The sequence below is a fragment of the Hippichthys cyanospilos genome, chromosome 17 (genome assembly GCF_059441005.1).
Source record: "Hippichthys cyanospilos isolate Australia breed blue-spotted pipefish chromosome 17, RoL_Hcya_1.0, whole genome shotgun sequence".
Lineage (NCBI taxonomy): Eukaryota > Metazoa > Chordata > Actinopteri > Syngnathiformes > Syngnathidae > Hippichthys > Hippichthys cyanospilos.
The window spans coordinates 2437501-2445000 of record NC_142385.1 but is presented as its reverse complement, the minus strand read 5'-3'; the positions used below and the strand labels follow the sequence as shown (position 1 = coordinate 2445000).

Sequence of the window (7500 nt, the reverse complement as noted above, 5' to 3'; positions counted from 1 at the left end):
GCCAGTGGATCCTGACAGCGTGGGGCAACGTAAAAAAAATCACCATCACCAACGGCTTCCGAAAAGCCGGTCTGCTGCCTGACGGAGAGGAGGGCACAGTGACAGCGAGAGAGAGGCTGAGGGAGAGTGTGACTACGTCTATATGACACTGTTTCATTCCGACACTGAGAAAGATGACTTCGATGGCTTCAGTTCAAAGGAGGAAGATGAAGACGGCTTACCGTGATTTTTACCAGTATGTTCTTTTACCAGACCTGTTTTACCAGACCTGTTATACTGTGTTGCTAGCGTGTTGCTACCATGTTGCTAGCGTGGTGCTACCATGTTGCTACCGTTTTACTGCCCTGTCACAGGCACCGTTTGGGAAGAAAGTTATATTATTATTGTTAAGTTATATTATTAAAACTTTGAAAACCCTCTCAGTGTACTGTCTTTCTTTGTAAATATGTTTACATTTTTTAATGTGGGCACATGTGGCTTGTATGCAGGTGCGGCTTGTGTATGTACAAAATCGGTTTTCCTCTAAAATGTAGTGGGTTGCGGCTAATAATCAGGTGCGCTTTATAGTCCGGAAATTACGGTATATATATATATATATATATATATATATATATACATATATATACACATATATATACAGTCGGCCCCCGGCTTACGAGCACCCTGATTAACGAACAATTCGCCTTACGAGCGTGGATCAGGGAGATTTTTGTCCTCCGCTTACGAACAAACCTCTCGCCTTACGAGCAATTCGACATGCCGGCCATTGAGTATGTAGAAATGTTCTCGTTTAATTGCATCAATAAAATCAACAATAGCGACATCATCAATCATCAGTAGATACTTGTGGCATTAACGTGAACGCTATTGGTCTTACAACGTCACACTGACTGTCTCACTCACGGTGTCTAAATATATTACCATTTAAGTGTAGTGTTTGTACAGCTAAAGGGAAAAACAGCTGACATGAAATTAAATGTGCCGATTGCAGGACAAAGAATTGTCATTGGTTTAAATGTGTGTTTTTTTTTAAATTAATTGTCAATACATTCCAACCGTTTAAAAAATAAAGTGCGAATAATTATCAGTCAGTCACGGAGATGCGAATATGCTATTGGTCGATTAAGGTCACCCGGTCTCACTCACGGAGATGCTATTGGCCGGCGTCACACGTCAATCACAAAAATGCCGATATGCTATTGGCCGAACGCCTTTATCTAGCTTGATGGGACAGGATGGAAGGAAGGAGAGAAAATTAGTGAAAAACGGAATGTTGTGAAGACTTTGCAAACTTTATCTGTTAGACATAGCTTCTAAAATTACTAGCAGCGGTAAAGAAAGAAATAAGAGGATGATGTTTTAGTATCTGCGTGATTTGCACCCTGACTGAAAGAGTTACTGTAACACTGTAAGACCAATAGCATATCTATCGCCGTGTTAAATTTGATCGTTGGACTCTGCCCCCCTCTGCTTACACCCAGCTCAAGTCTCGTCGTTTCAAAGGTAAAAGCTATATATCCATTGTATTTATTATATAATGTAAGTGTACAGCAGATCATGTCACTCAATTTTAATATATGTATACAGTGTGTCGTTTTTACCTAAGGCTTCGGCGCGCGTTGCACGCATTCACGAATTAACATGGGTTTGGATTGCCCGCTATACGAGCAATTCGAGATACGAGCGTAGCCGCTGAACGGATTAAGTTCGTAACCCGGGGGCCCACTGTATATATATATATATATATATATATATGAACAATATATGCCGGCATGCCGGCTATTGTATCCGTACATTTATTTTCGCTTTGCTACGTCAACTAAATTCAGAAGTTGACGCTCATCACGGCAACGTTGAACGCTATTGCTCTTACAATGTCACAGTCACTGTCTTAGTCACGGTGTCAGTCACGGAGTCAGTCACGGAGATGCCAATATGCTATTGGTCAATTAAGGTCACAGTCCCGGTCTCACTCACGGAGATGCGGATATGCTATTGGCCGGCGTCACGTCAATCTCGGAAATGCCGATATGCTATTGGCCGAACGCCTTTATCTAGCTTGATGGCACAGCTGGTCGGGACGGAAGGAAGGAGAAAATGAGTGAAAAACGGAAGGAAGGAATGTTGTGAAGACTTTGCAAACTTTATCTGTTAGACATGGCTTCTAAAATTGTAAGTGGTGGTAAAGGAAGAAGTAAGAGGATGATGACAGTAGAAACCAAGCAGGAGATAATAAAAAAAATACGAAGGAGGCGCACGCATAGTTAACCTTGCTCGTGAGTATGGACGGAACCGCTCTTGCAATCTTCTAAGGGCAAGACTTTCCTTGCCGGGGGACGGACGTCGCTCGACAACAAAATGGAGAGGCTTCTTCGATTATGGATTAAAGAGAAGGAAATCGCCGCTGATATGTTTTAGTTTGAGAAAAGTTCTTGTTTAAGAAAATAAATAAATTCTGCGGGTTGGTCTCTCAGCTCAAGTCACGCCACCACAGAGGAAAATATCATTTATCCTTTGTATATCCATGTTAATTAATTTAACTGTACTGTAGATTATGGTACTGATTTTAACTGTGTAAATTTGTGATGGTTTTAACTATGATTTCACCACGCGTTGCCAGTCAATGTGTACATACAATTGACCTCGCTTTGCTACACCAAAAAAATCATCTGCTCACGCATGACACGGTAACGCTGATATGCTATTGCTCTTACAATGTCACAGTCACTGTTTCAGTCACGGTGTCAGTCGTGGAGATGCCGATATGCTATTGGTCGAACGCCTTCATCTAGCTTGATGGCACAGCTGGTCGGGTCGGAAGGAAGGAGAGAAAATCAGTCAAAAACGGAAGGAAGGAATGTTGTTAAGACTTTGCAAACTTTATCTGTTAGACATGGCTTCTAAAATTGCTAGTGGCGGTAAAGGAAGAAGAAAGAGGATGATGACAATAGAAACGAAGCAGGAGATAATAAATAAAAAAAAAAATACGAAGGAAGCGCACGCATGGTTAACCTTGCTCGTGAGTATGGCCGTAACCTGTCTTGTCTCATCACTCGTAAATACATTGTAAAAAAATAAATGAATAAGCCTTTATTTCACAGAATGCATTGTGTGTTGCAATTAATTAAATTATAAATTATTAGGACATTATTCCTTGTCATATGCATAGGCCTAGGCAGTATTGCCTTAAAATAAGCTCAGGTTTTTCTCCACAACCCTATGTTTTTTTTTTTATATAAGAAAAAATGACAGAAAACAAAACAATTTAATTTTATTTGAGTTAACCTTTGACTTAAATAACTCCCATGAGATTAAAGTTTATTTTCCTAACTTTGTTAGGAAATGAAAAAACCCTAACCCTATGCAAAGTGTACCACTTAATACCACCACAAACAATACAATTTGTATAAGGTGATGCAAAACCTGAGGTGTGTGCTTTTTAATTGTTGTATTGTAACAGGAAGTAATGCAAGTTCAGCAAAATACTTGAGACTTAATAGCACATATGTGGCTCTACCATTTTCAGTAGTTTGTATATGCTAACACATACATGTTATAAACGAAAATACTAATGAGCTAAACGCATACAAGACAGCACTATATAACACGCTAACAAACAAACCACCGTATTTTCCGGACTATAAGACGCACCAGTATATAAGCAACATAACATTGAGAAAAGAGGAAAAAAAAAACATTTTGCCACGAATAAGGCGCAGGTATATGGTGGTATATGAAACTTTTAAATTCTTTATTTTTTTTTTTCAAAGGCAACGCCAAAAAATGAAGATCAAGCCATACAAAGCACAAATTAATGAACTGTTAAAAGGATAAACTAAATCAGTTCCAAAACATTATTTCAAGTGCAACCAATGTGGCCCTGCACCAATTAAAAAACACGCCGGCTCTTAGGAGGAGGAAGACGTTTCGCCGTTCCGTTGAAAATTGCGTACCTAAATTTCTTTTGTAATAAATTGGAATTTCAAGTGTAAACTACGATTATCATGTTTGCAACAGCTGTCACTTTAATTAGACATCTGTGTGGCGCTATTATGACCAACTTTATGTGCCCCAAGCAAGGCAGCACCAGTAATCAGAAAACACACACGCTGACGGGAGGAGGAAAGGGGCTTCACCATGCTGTTGGAAAACTCTTACCTATATTTCTTTTGTAATAAATTGGAATTTCAAGTGTAAACTGAAACTTTCATGTTTTTTACAGCGTTCATTTAATTTGACTTTCTGGCGCCACTATTGGCCACAGCTGAAACTACAGCAAAAGGGATGGGAAGGGATGACAGCCGTTACTGTGTAAGGTTTAATGATTTAAGATTTAATTAAATTAATGTACTGCAGTAATATTTGTCTGAAATATGTAAAGTATGAAGACTTTTAACATAAAATTCATTTAAAAATTCTATTTTAATAAAATCTGTGGGGGGCAATAATTGCGCTTTTGGGCGGGAAAAGTGAGGGATCACTGTACTGTCTACAACCTGTTTTCTTTTTTTCTTAATGTAACAAAGGAATGAAACAAAGGGATGGCCGCGGCCTTTTTTTCTAACCTCTGAGGCATGCCTGGAGGATAAGTGGGGGAGGGGCTTTGTCTTAAGCCTTTCGGACTAAGCAGAATGCTGGTGGACATCACCATTGCGTGTCTACTAAACCAATAGAATGACTTTTGTTATATGTAAAGAATGCCTGCCAAGGTTGCCCCCCCCCTACATTTTTAACACACCAAATCTGGCCCACTTTGCAAAAAGTTTGGACACCCCTGATTTAAAGGATTCTCACTAAAGTCTAGTGTGCCTCCCAGTGGACATCCAACAAAGTGTGGTGCAGTTTAGTGATGGAGCATCATGAGTGCTTGCTGAGTTGACTCAACAAGCTACCTCCGAAAATAATTAGATGGCAATCGCTGTTATGTTGTTGTTAAAAAAAAAAAAGTTAGTTAAAAAGTTAGTTAGTGATCCCAGAACTCCCCGGGAAAAATGAAACCCGCCAAGTAGCGCCCCCAACCTCCCCATTTTTTTTTTTTAAATTCAGGTCCGTGTAACAAGCGCCCCTCATAAAATCAAGTTTGAGTGTCAAGCAGGACACTGCAAACTTGATTTCAAGAGAGAGATTGGCACTTTTACATTAAACCGCCATGCAGTGGGGGCCCAATAGGTGAGGTGCGAACTAGCGAGGGATCACTGTATATCCTTCTTCATCCATCTAAGAATTTCTGGTCATTACTCCATTCTCATCAGCAGCCCTACCCGATCAGAGAAAAACAATTGTGACTCACTAGATAAAGTCACTATAAAAGGAACACCCTCGTAACACAGCAGCTCTATCACAGATTAAACACCAGGCCCCATCAGAGTCGCCGTGTCTCTTTCACTTTCGTTTTTGCACCAGAGTTGAGAGTACATTTTTCACCTAGTCAGCAAGGTATACAAACTTTTTTATACAAATTTGTACTGTAGAAAATGTCAAAGTGGCGAAAATGTGCGTTTGGCTGCCAGAGTTTGTTTGGTCCTCCTAAAGCTGACGCTCCTCACCAGAAATGGTGTGAATGCTTGTTTATGTTTACTTTTGAGTTTACATTACCCTTTTGGCTTATTTTACCGCTTATTTGTTGCTGTTTTGTGAGCAGTCCCCTTCGGGAGACTTAAAGATGTCACGTGACAGGCGCAGCAGCTACATTGTTTCAGTAAATTAGACGTTTCCCTTCCTGGTGAAAAATGTAGTCATCAAAAAACAAACAAACAGGATTTAATAAGTAAATCGCCAATGAGCTAAAGGGAAGATTTCATGACAGGTGGATATATTTAGTTAAAAGCAGTTAAAAAGCTTCATGAAACAGCTCGTTGGTTGCCAATTACCCTGGCATAGAGGTATCCAAACTCGGTCCTTGGGGACCAGCAGCTAGCTTGTTTGTTTTCCAAGTTTGTTCCCCCGCACACGATTCGAATGAGCAGGATCGTTTTTAAGGAGTCTGCTGAGATAGTTGATGTGCTGATCATTTGAAACAACTGTGTCGGGGAAAGAAACCTGTAAAACATGCAGGAAGCCAGCCCCTAAGAGTTTGTACACCCTACCCTTTCATGAAAGAAATCGGCGACGACGTTTGACCCTCTTAACTCCAACCTAGATGGATTACGCAACACACATGCGTCTGCCCAACTAAACCAATTGCATCTGATATATCGAGAACGGATTTCCATCAAAAATGAACTGCGTGTAGATATAAACCGATCATTGAGATTAGTTACGATTTGAACTCAAATTGTCAGAATTTAAACCACCTTGAAGGGAATGGATTATAATGAGAACGTGAAGGTTTTTATTTTAAAATTTTCTACCTTTGACACTGGTTTTTGTCATTTTCCTCACCGTACAATGTGCGTTCCGTCGCAGTAAATAGTCGGGCGGCCTAGTTCATAAACACATCCTATTCTAATGCGCATTTCGAAGGTTTTCAAAGTTAAGCAGGGAAAAATTAATTATTGAAGCATCGAATAGGGAGCAACTACAATGCCTACTGACAAAATTACGTAAGGTGGCGTTACCTTAGCGGAGGTCCTGGAAATCTGCTTTCTCGTACTGCTCCGATAGGAAAGCTAAAGGCAGAACATTGGCGCGCTGCCGCTCTTTATGCTCAAGGGCGGAGCAAGTGGTGGCTCATTTCCTTTATCCGGGTCACGTGAACGTTTATTGGGCGATATTCTACGAGAGACTAGCTCTTCGAGCGTTTGTATCTTTTTTTCTTCAGATTTTAAAACATAGTGATATATTTCAATTTGTGTCAGAGTAGAAGGGATCACACTAAATCCCAAAGGATGAATGGACTACTGCTGCATTCAAGGAAGGTGGGAAGTCGGACTACTCCCCTCTGAAGTAGGTCCAAGTTGGGACTCTGGCTTGCCAATGGTGATTCCATGGAGAGAGAGGGCGAGAGAAAGAATGTGAAAGTGAATGCCAAAACATACCTGTAATTTTCAGGATTATAAACTTATTTAGCTATCTTCTTCTGTGGCCCTGAAGTGTAAATCGAAAAAAACAAATGACTAAGCGAACAAAAAAGTCAGCAAAAAAATACAACAAAAAATCATCCATCCATCTATTTTCCAGAGCCGCTTATCCCCTACAGCACAAGTGTCAAAGTCAAGGCCCGGGGGCCAGATCCGGCCCGCCACCTCACTTTTTGTGGCCCTTGAAATGCTGATTTGACTTCAGGTTTCTGACTAAAATACCAAAATTGCAAGTTGTCTTTAACTTTTAAAAATTGGGGAGAAGAAAAACAAACATGTTCTTATTCTCCAAATCTCTTTTGAACAGTTTTTGCCAACTTATGATATCAAATCTTGGTAAATATGTGATCAACACACTTAAAATGTATTTGAATTCACAGTCATTCCGGCCCTCTGACAGAAACTATCACTATAATGCGGCCCAAAATAAAAATTTGTTTGACACCACTGCCCTACAGGGATCGCAGGCTTCAGGCAGGCA

The 7500-nt window shown here is 40.2% G+C and overlaps 1 protein-coding gene across 1 annotated transcript in view; it reads right to left on the bottom strand.

Annotated features, from left to right (window-relative positions):
• The window catches only part of LOC148409221 (nucleoside diphosphate kinase A2-like), a 12447-nt gene extending 5733 nt beyond the window's left edge, over positions 1 to 6714 (bottom strand). The window contains exon 1 of the mRNA XM_088439116.1: positions 6558 to 6714. The gene's annotated coding sequence lies outside the window, so the exon portion shown is untranslated. The remainder of the gene's footprint in view (positions 1 to 6557) is intronic.
• Positions 6715 to 7500: the final 786 nt, after the last annotated feature.